Source organism: Astatotilapia calliptera, chromosome 1 (genome assembly GCF_900246225.1).
Source record: "Astatotilapia calliptera chromosome 1, fAstCal1.2, whole genome shotgun sequence".
NCBI classification, from domain to species: Eukaryota; Metazoa; Chordata; class Actinopteri; order Cichliformes; family Cichlidae; genus Astatotilapia; species Astatotilapia calliptera.
In genome coordinates, this window is record NC_039302.1 from 28,687,362 (window position 1) to 28,697,730 (window position 10,369).

The 10,369-nt window shown below is 37.3% G+C and overlaps 1 long non-coding RNA gene across 2 annotated transcripts; it reads left to right on the plus strand.

The window, feature by feature from the left end:
• Positions 1 to 2,829: 2,829 nt before the first annotated feature.
• LOC113025504 (uncharacterized) lies at positions 2,830 to 4,865 on the plus strand. Of its 2 annotated transcripts, XR_003272804.1 has the most exons (4): positions 2,830 to 3,085; positions 3,430 to 3,585; positions 4,038 to 4,130; positions 4,428 to 4,865. It is a non-coding gene; the product is annotated as an uncharacterized LOC113025504 (long non-coding RNA). The 2 variants fall into 2 exon arrangements; XR_003272802.1 differs by having other exon boundaries at positions 3,430 to 4,130.
• The last annotated feature ends 5,504 nt before the right edge of the window (positions 4,866 to 10,369 follow it).

The following is a 10,369-nucleotide window of genomic DNA, read 5'->3' on the forward strand; positions in this document are numbered from 1 at the left end:
AACACATTAAAGACAGATTGTTCTAAGGCTGTGGCTATTCTAGTATCTGTTAGGGCACTGGAATACTAGGACCCCTCCAGTATTAATCACCATTATGTTAAATGATGTGACACCACCAGCAGCAGTCTTATAAAACAACGTAAACGTCCTCCTCAGGTTAAATATCATTTCCTAAACTGAAATCATAGCACTAACGTACGCAAACGTGTAGACGCATGCTTATTTATTCCTGATATTACTTATTGTCAGCAGATTAAACGTGCAACCCTTCTGTATCTGGACAGCTGACAATGAGCCAGCTAATCGACAACAACAGCTGGTTATAAGCTAATATGCCAGCTAATGTCAGGCTTGAGTGTCCTAAAAGTCCCATTTTGCTCTGATAAATGGTTTGATTACATTCTCACTTCGTTTGACAGTTTATTTGCTAAGTGTCCACTTCAAAAAAACTTTCACTAACACTAGCTAACAGCAGCTAACAGAACTAACTCCTATTTGATGACAATACTGAGGTCACTGACTCATCGACTTGTATCAGACTGCTTTCACACAGTCTTACAACTTCCTCCAGACTAAATAGTGGTGGACGCTTCTCACACAACATTGGAATGTGAAGTAAAAGTGAACTGACAGCCTACCCAGACTCTGGTCCAGAGTGACTTTGCTCTCTGGGTACTCTCACTACAGATGAATGGTGGCCAGAGTTTTTGAGGAAACTCTGGGGTAGAATACTCCAAAATATTTACATACACATATCTGTTTTTATCCCAGAATTTATTGCTAAGTGTTGATATTATTCTAATATGTTAAAATATATTGTATATAAAAATGTTTCTTTACACAAGCTTGCAGGAAGGATAAAGAAACAATTTAGTTGTCTGCAGTCTCCAATCCTTTGACATCCAGGGTTAAACACAATAAATACTTCACAAAAACACAAACTACTCACTCATCAGAACTTAATCTTCGAGGACTTGAGCTCAGCAATGTTACTGAAAACACTGTTCAAGTAGAAAGTCATGCCCTTTGTCTTTTGAGGACCACTTTTTTGCTTTGGCTCACTAAATGTAATTTACAACGCTGATGACTAATCTGCAAACACTTGCCGAAAAATAAATTGTTACATCTCTGATGCTAACAGGTTCATGTGCATTTCCCACAAATGACAGAGAACAAGGTCAGGAAGTACAAGTAATATTTTTCCCAGCATGCCCTCTGCCCTCTATGCATCTTTATTTTTGAGAAACTCTGCCTCTCTTAGATGCTCTTTTTTTATACCCAGTCATATTACTGACCAGTTGCAGATTAACCTAATTAGTTACGAAACGGTTTCTTTTTAGTACCACTTACTTTTCCGGCCTTCTGTTGCCCCTGTCCTAACTTTTTTGAGACCCGTTGCTGCCATCAAATTCAAAATGAGCTAATATTTGTTGTGAAACAGTGAAATATCTCAGTCTAAATATTTGATACGTTTTCTTTTCTATGTTTTTTTTCCTATTGTGAATAACATCTGTTTATGAGATTTGCAAATCACTGCATTCTGTTTCCATTTGCATTTTACAGAATGTACCAACTTTTTGGGGAATTGGGGTTATACTAGTTACTCACCATCATCTAATTTTTTCCCCTCTTCCCCAATTCCTCTTTATTTTTGTTGACTGGCTCTGTTGTTGTCTGTTGGTTTATTGAAATGAAATCATGCATCCCACTTTCCAGAGGAGTGAGTGAAGTCACGTCAGGCCCTCTTAGTAAGGTCGGGTCTCTCCTTCTGCAAACTTTGCACATTGCCACTGCTGTAGTTTAAAGTTTGCCAGCCCTTATAGACCTGTCACTTTCCTGTGGTCTGTCCCTCTGTTCCCTGTTGTGATTCATTGCAAATAATTTTCAATAAATTGCATGTATGTGTCGGGTAGAAGTGCAATTGTTATACAAATGAATCCATTTAAATCCAATTTAGAATTTAACTGCACTCAAAAAAATGAATGAGGTGGATTGTTCAGTGTATATTAATTATTTATTTTCATTTTACTTAAAATATATGTTTTTGTTAAGTTAACATATGTTTTTCTAATCAAGTCTACGTAATTGTGTCTATTATTCAACGTACATAATACTAATGTGTTACTTGATCGCATAACATTTAAGTTAAGTCAATTAGGATCGATATACCTTGTATATCCACAAGGTGGCAGTAATGCAAAAACAGTTGTAATGAAACCGCGCAGAACAAGAAGGTTTCACGGCTTGTGCCTGCTCATGCGCAAGACTTCAAATTTAACTGAAAAAGGCTGTTTTGGCGCCAAGCTGCTGTTTCTTTGAGAGGTAAGACCACTTTTTTCTTTGACTATGTTGTGTAGTATCTATATGTCCAGCATGGTTATATTTTGCGTTTGTCTTACAAGACATGTTATATCGTTTGCGTGCGCTTGTTTTACATTAGTTTTACTGGGTCCTGGACATGCTTATTTTGTGGACTGTGTAAGAAACATTTTTATTGTTTTTTGTTTTATTAAGGGATTAGCTACAGGGGTTCATGGGGTTATTCTTTCAAGGGGTTATTTTTCCATTTGCTTTCTTGGGATTCCTTTTCTGTAATCCGAGAGTCGGAAATATCGAATAGGATAGCAAGGATAGCATAAAGTGACATTTAAAATCCAAAAAGTCAAGGGCGAAAGCCACTGTGACACCATTGTTCTGCTCTATCAGTAATCTGTATTATGTAAAAATGGTCTGTAAATACAGCATGTTTCCTAGCGGAGTTATACATATCAATGTAGTTATAAATTACAGTTTGTGAAAGTACACACTTACTTTTTTTAAATAAAATTATTCAAGACATATGAGTGGACAGACAATGGAGGTCGACAGACCTGGTGATAATTGCTTCTATAGAAAGTTAGCACATGGCAGTGTCAATCTCTTGCTTTTCTTCTGAGTAGTATTTTATTTAGTTGTAATTCAAACAATAATTTGCTTCTTGAAATTAAGGAATTAATTTTTTTTTCTTTATAAATCTCAGATCTTGCCTTTACCTGCTCCCTCCTATACTGATGTGGTGTATGTGGTATTGCTGAGCTTGTATGTGGTATGTGAACTGTTATACTTTTAAAAACAAAACTGTTTTATAAGTTAACTTTTCTTTTGTGACCCATCCCATGCCCCTGTTATTTCTTCTCCACATCTGAACCATGGTTGCAGTTCAAGGGCCTGAGGCATGAAATTCTTTTCAGATCAGCTGTGATCAATATTTTTTGGAACTTGATAAATAACAGTAAAAGCTGTAATGGCTCCATTAGCATTTTGTGTAAATGTTTGTGTTAAAATTATAGCTTTAATGAGGTCTTACTACATTAGTTTTAGTTTGTATATGTGTACATATAGTATGTATATTTACAGTACAGTATGTTGTGTTTGTTGACATATTTTCAGGTGGAAGCAGAATATGTGAGGATTACTACTGCTGCACATGTTCCAAGGCTTTTTACACAACTTGACCAATACACTGACCAGCTCATAAAAGTCTTCAAGAAAAAAGGAGGCGTTGCAGGGAAGAAAATTAGACAAACTTTGGCCCCAGCCACACAGGTGCGTTATTCTGTTGGTAGCAAAATATTATGGCTAATAAGATCATTTTCAAATTTAAACAGCTAGTGTATGGTAGCTGCACAGTGCACTTACATTTATATTAAGCAAGACAAAGTTTGGTACTCAAAACGTTGGAAAATTTAAATTACCTAAACATATGTAAAATCTGATCCCTTGATTTAGGTTAAACCAGAAGTGAATGTTTTTATGTTATGTTTTGAATGCAAAAAAGATGATGTATTAGTTTGTCTTTACCTCCATTATGGACATATATAATGTGGTGGAAACCCTGCCCAACAGGTTAACTATTCATGTCCATGTGATGATTAGTTGGTCTTGTGTACATGTCTATCTGTGCAGTGGATATGTCATTCATTTTGCGTATAATGTGAGTTTCTGTCATCCTAAAGTATATCTGTTTTCTCTTCCTGTATCTCTGCCACTCTCTACAGAAGGAAACCATTGAAAAGGGGAGGGAGTGTGTCCTCAGGGCACTACCTTTTTACCTGAATGAAGACCCAAGCATCCTCTTCAAAGAATAATTGGTTGGTAATTTTAGTTTAGTTTTTTATCTGTATTAAACCAAATTTTGAATAACTAATGTTGTTGCATGTTGTAATGTTGTTGTTGTTGTAATTTGCATGGAACCTGTTTAAATGTTTTGGGAAATCTTCTTGTATACCCAAACTATTTATATTTATCGTTGAATCTGTAGTCTAAAATAGTGGCACACTGGGGTGCATGTTCCTAATATTGTGTTTACGTCATTAAAGGGTAGCTTTGGCCCTTTTTCTTTCTTTTTTTAAAACTGGATGCCATTTTTCTATGTTTTTGTGTCTAAGCTACAGCTGTTCAGAGGGAGCTGGAACAAATTACCCTTGCTATCTTTACCATCGAAAGAGCTGATGCCAGCACTCCTCCAGCCGATGTGGGTATAACCATCTAGTGTGTCCTGCATGACCTGGAAGACCTGGCCTCTGCATGTGCACTCTTAATGGGTGGGATATATGCACTGAATCTCAGTTAACCTCAAGACTGAAAGCTAAGAGACAATCAAAAGTATTGAGATTTAAAGGATTTAATTGAGAGATGATACTGCACCAGAAATGTTGAAGGGTGGTGTGTATATTAGCGTTCAAGGCATATTGTTATGAGGTAGAAATATGTTCATATTCAGTTTGTGTTACATTGTGTGCATTGTAAAGGTAATTGCAATACATACTAAAATTAAGGGTAAGTTAGGAGGTTGATCTGATATCCTCGTGTTGGTGTTGTTCCCAGATCATCATACTAAATGTTGTTCCAGGATCAACATTGCAAGTGACCAATCAGAATGTTGTGACGTCATACTTTTGCGACTTCGGGAAAAACCGGCGTAAAACAAAAAACTGTACTTAAGCTGCGTGAAACCGCCTCTGTCCGCCGATCAACTGACCCTAACCCTAACCGTAACCCTTTAATAAACAGTAAGCAGAATTGATATTGTCCTTGCAACATTGGAATTTCATAAATGCACGAATGGCTTGGAATAGAATAACGTCACAACAATGTGATTGGTCACTTGCAATGTTGAACCTGGAACAACATTTTCATGATGGTCTGGGAACAACACCAACACGAGGATATCAGATCATCCAAGTTGGGAATGCAGGATGAATGTATATTTTGTGGACTTTTAAAGACGAACAATTGTTTCCATGTTAAAATGTTTACATCTGAAGTTTTTTGCCCAAACACTAGTAAAATAAATGTTGACAGTGGCGAGTGTTAAATGGTTACTGCTGTGCTGTTGCAAAAAAACTGAACGCTGACAAGCTGTTTTATTGTTAGACCATAATGTTGGCATGTTTTGTTAAAGTTTTATTTGGGATGGTGATGTAATTTTCTTTGATTGCTAATATCAGTGGACTATTTATTATTATTATTGTTGTTGTTGTTGTTGTTGTTGTTGTTGTTGTTGTTGTTACATATTTTTTTTTTTTTAAATTGTGGCTGTTGAGGTGGACACTTCACTTTGCATTGTTAAAGGAAAGCACTTCATTGGCATTGTGTTACTGGACTGACCCTAAGCAATCATTGCAAATAGCAACTTTGCTATCCATTTTAGACACTAAAAGAAAAAAACACTCACAGACCTTACTAGCATCACATGTGCATAACTCAAGTGTCATCTTATCAATGTGTTATGTGATCTTCAATGCGTTTTTTTTCTCTTCTATTTCTGGTAGATACAGACATTTAATTTAAAGTCTTGATGTTGCATCTGTCTACATACTGTTAATTACTAACCCTAATGAGCTGTTGTGTTTTATTTTGGACTGGGTTTACACAAATGCTCACTGAATGTGTTGGCAATAAAATAAATATTAAAAAATAAGTTGGATGTACTTAATTCATTTGTGTGGAACCTGTTGACAAAATAGATTTATGTAAAACTAATTAATAAAGCACAAGGTGGCTGAAAATATAATATTTGAATTAATCTAACTTAAATTTAACATTTTACTGCCACAAATAAGAAATGTGTTGAAGTAACTAATCTAAACTATCTAACCTGAAAATATGTGTAGATTCAGAGTATTTTTTTATTCAGATTTCCTTCTTTAGACACATCTAAACACACTTTTAATTTCCTAGTTTGGACTGATACAAAGCTTCCTCTTTCACAGTTGCCAACGATGTGCAAAAAAGTACAATTTGACCACTGAATTTGCAGAGAAATTGTGTCTTGATGCATGTCTGGCTATGTGTATTTGTATGAGAGAGGAAGACAGGAAGTGACAGGCACCTCTCAAAAAGCCCTCCTGCCCAGTAGCATGGCATGATTCCATCTAAGTCTTTCTTGCCAGCTCCCCACCCTTCCAACCCTCCCTCTCTTCTCTGCAAGCTGGGGGCCCCAGGGTGCCTCCAGCCTTCCTGTGCTGGACTATTGATTGGGAATAGGGCTGCAGCTCACCTGCTAATTGAAAGCCGATTGGGGCCCTGGGGCAGAGCTGTAAAACAGGCCCCACGTGGCATTAAAAACTGAAGGCTGACAGGCCACTGTAAATCCAGAGCTGCTAATAGTCATGGCGTATATCCATCTGTGTTAGAGCTGTATGGGTGAGTGTGTGTGTGTGTGTGTGTGTGTGTGTGTGTGTGTGTGTGTGTGTGTGCCTGTCTTTGTGCTCCTCTAAACTAAGTAGACACATATACATAATGTTAATGGATCTGTGGTATGTGTGTGAACATCTTAACTAGTGCCTATTTGTAAGTGCATGTGCAAGTATATACTACTGTACACATGTTTGTGTTAGCACATACATTAAAATGTGTGTGCATGTTTGAGTGGTAACATTGGCATATTATGCACAGGCATAATATGGTAACAGCCTGGTTTCCCATAGCACCAGGAGGACAGTCTTGCCTGTAATGGACACATCCTTCCTCTTTCTTCAATTCTCCTGACAACAGAAGCAAACAGAAGCATCTCTCCCTCTCTTCCTCTTCCTCGGTCTCTCTTCCTCTCCCATCGTCTAGGTTTCTCTTCTGTCTTTGTCTCTGCACAAGTCACACCTGTGATCCTTCACTGAGACATCAGCTCTTGAGCTGAGCGTCATTTTTTCTAAGCATTTCTGTCTTTCTCATTTTTTTCCATAACTGCCTGTCTTTATTTGTGTGTTTATACCTGTTTGCGCGCGTGTGTGTGTGTGTGTGTGTGTGTGTGTGCGTGTGTGTGTGTGTGTGTGTGTGTGTGTGTGTGGCAAGTTCACAGTTGGTGTTCCAGTACATCCCAAATTTGTGTGATGGAGCTGAGACCATTTCCCTGTTTAGGTCAGTCTGACAGCTCTGACACCAAACAGTATAGCTTCACAGATCTTACTTTATATAGCAGGAATCAGGAAACCTGCTTCCCCAAACTATTGTTGCTGAATAGAAAGTGGTTTTCCATCATTTTTGATGTTTCTGCACACCTTTAGGCCGACAGCATATCTATCTGTCTATCTACAAGATCTTTGCCCTTCATGCATATTTTTTCTTCTATTAAATCTCACTTTACTTTTTGGTCAGCCTCTTCTCTGTCTCGCTGCCTATCTCTATCTGAGCTGTGTGATTGAGTAGGGAGAGCGCTGGCCGTCCTGCAGCATGGCGTGTGGAAACAGAGGTTAATTGGATTGTAATTAGAGCAGAGGTGATTAATTGATAGCATCTGTAAATTTGGATGTTTCCATTGTAAATGTGACAAATGAAAATGTGGTAGGCCAGAGGAGAAAAAGCAGAGAGCGTAAGAGAATGAGACAGACAAAAAGAGAGAGAGATAGACACAAAAGCATAAGAAAAAGATGAAGAGTTACATGAGGAAAAAGCAGAATAGAGTTAGGAATAAGAAAGAGAGGTTTATTTTTAGTTATTGCTACAGCTGTTTCCCACTGTGTTATAGGCAGATAAATATGATTGAATGCTTGTTTAATCAAGCAGCATCTGGGTGGCAGCTGACATACTGTGCTTACTTTTAGTGGCTTACAATCTAGAATTGACTCAAATTGTTTTGTTCCACAAGTGTGCACAATAAAACTGCACACTAACCTGTATTTTTGTTGTACGTTTTGTGGCCTGTGACAATTTCAATTAGTTTCTATATGCAGGATCATCCTGTTGTCTATGACAGTGAAAAGTATCAGAAAGCGCAGCTCCTCCACACAATGTAAATAATAATTTTGCCAGTGAAATTTCTACACAGATTATGAAATGTACGTTTAGTTATCATGCATAATTGTCTCTTTTCCACTGCTGTGGTGCGAGTCCGTGCCTAATCTAGCACCAGGTCCATTAATTTTCCCTGAAAACAGATCACAGCCTGTGCCAAAAAGCTGGCATTAGCACAAATTTGCAGTTTGGAACAGGTGACATTACTGTTTGTTTGAAAGCCCACTGCAAGAAATCCATGGATGATCTGAAGATGCAGCACACAGATTCTGTCAGTCATGGTTTTCAACTCATGAAAATGCACTCTTATAATTCAGTTCAATTCAGTTTATTTCAATTAAGTTACATTTTGACTAATATAGCACTAAATCACAACAACATTTGCTGCAAGGCAGTATATATTGTAAGGTAAAGACCCTACAATAATACAAAAAATAAACCCCAACAACCCCTTTTGATCAAGCATTTGGCAACAGGGGGAAAGAAAAACTCCTTTTTAACAGGAAGAAAAACTCTGGCAGAACTTAGCTCAGGGCCAGTCAGCCATCTGCCACAACTGGTTGGGGGTGATGGGACAGAGACAAGACAAAGCTCGATGTGTAAGAGTGTCAGAGATAAATAATAACTAATGATTAATTGCAGAGTGGTGTTTGAGGACAAAGAGACAACAGCAGCAATCACTACAGGATAAACTCAGCTGTAATTTAGAATGTTAATTATGCCCCTGTGACCGAGGATCTGCTATTATGGATGTTGACTCAGGGAAATGGCTGTGACATAAAAATAGGGTCTTTATTTTATGTTAAAGCAAGGCAAGATTGAGAGCATGTCAGTTGAAAAGAGGTAAATGTCAGACAAGTAATTCTTCTCTTTATATCATGCTCATTATGATGTGTGATATGTGACTTTCTGAATCGCATTTCATTAATGATCTGAACAGTTGGGTGCAAATTTAACCATTAATACAATTTCAGAATTAAATAATTCATTAGTAGAAGATGTTTCAGCTAAATATTGTTAAAATACAGTGAAGCTTTAGTCCATTAGTCTCAAATTTAGAAATAATGTCTGCACTTAACATTTTTCTTGGTTTGTGTATCCATAATATAAACTATTGTGCATTCTTTTCAAGTATTCCACTAAAAAAAGGCACATTGATCATGTTAGCCATCTGGATTGAGCTGTTACCCCAGAAATACATTAGCTGGTTCTGTGTTAGTGATGGGAATTGATAAGACTTTGCCAATTCAGGTTCCATTATCAATATCTCACTTGCTCCGCTTTGAGAGTCACCACCATCTCTAAGCAGCACATCAAAGACATTACATACATGCAAATTAAGTACATGTTGTGAGGTCAAATGTTTGTGCATGTTTCACCTCTTTGTTGTAAGCAGTGTTTGGGTCATTACTGAAAAAAAGTAACGTACTAGACATATTACACGGACCACTTTTCTTAAAAGTAATGCAGCACTTCATAGACACAGGTAGTTTGCGTCGTTTCTTTTGCTCTCTCTGGAATATTGACGACTCACTTACAGTTTTGCTGTTGTAGTAGAAAAAAAGAACACCTTTTATAATGGCATGTGACCAAAATGGCAAGGCTGTGATGATCCCCTTGGCAAAGTAAATCCATTGGGTATCTTTGTTAGCTTTCAGACATCAATTCTGTCAATTCTGACAGCTAAAAAACCAAACGGAACAGGGAAAAATAAAATAAAAGGTCATGGAGTTTGGAAAGAAAAGTAACTGGACTTGAAGAAATCCAATTAAAGATTTGGACTTGTCAATCCAAATCATCAGCAACTTCTAAATTTAAATGGGTGGCTTTTCTAATAATTTTAGAAAAAGAGGCTGGTGAAAGTAGAAAGGATAATTAGATAACAAAAACAATTGGCATTGCATAATGACTTATTAACCCTTTAAAACCAGTCAGAGTGGGCACGCTCTGTTTTGCACAACTACTTTTAAATCCCGGTAGCACTGCAACCATGTAAGCTAGCGCAATCATTTTTTTTTGCAAATGAAACCGGAGAAGTTGTACTGACATCTTATGCCATCAGCTTGTCCTAGGTCACAGTTTCCTTCCACATTTAGCT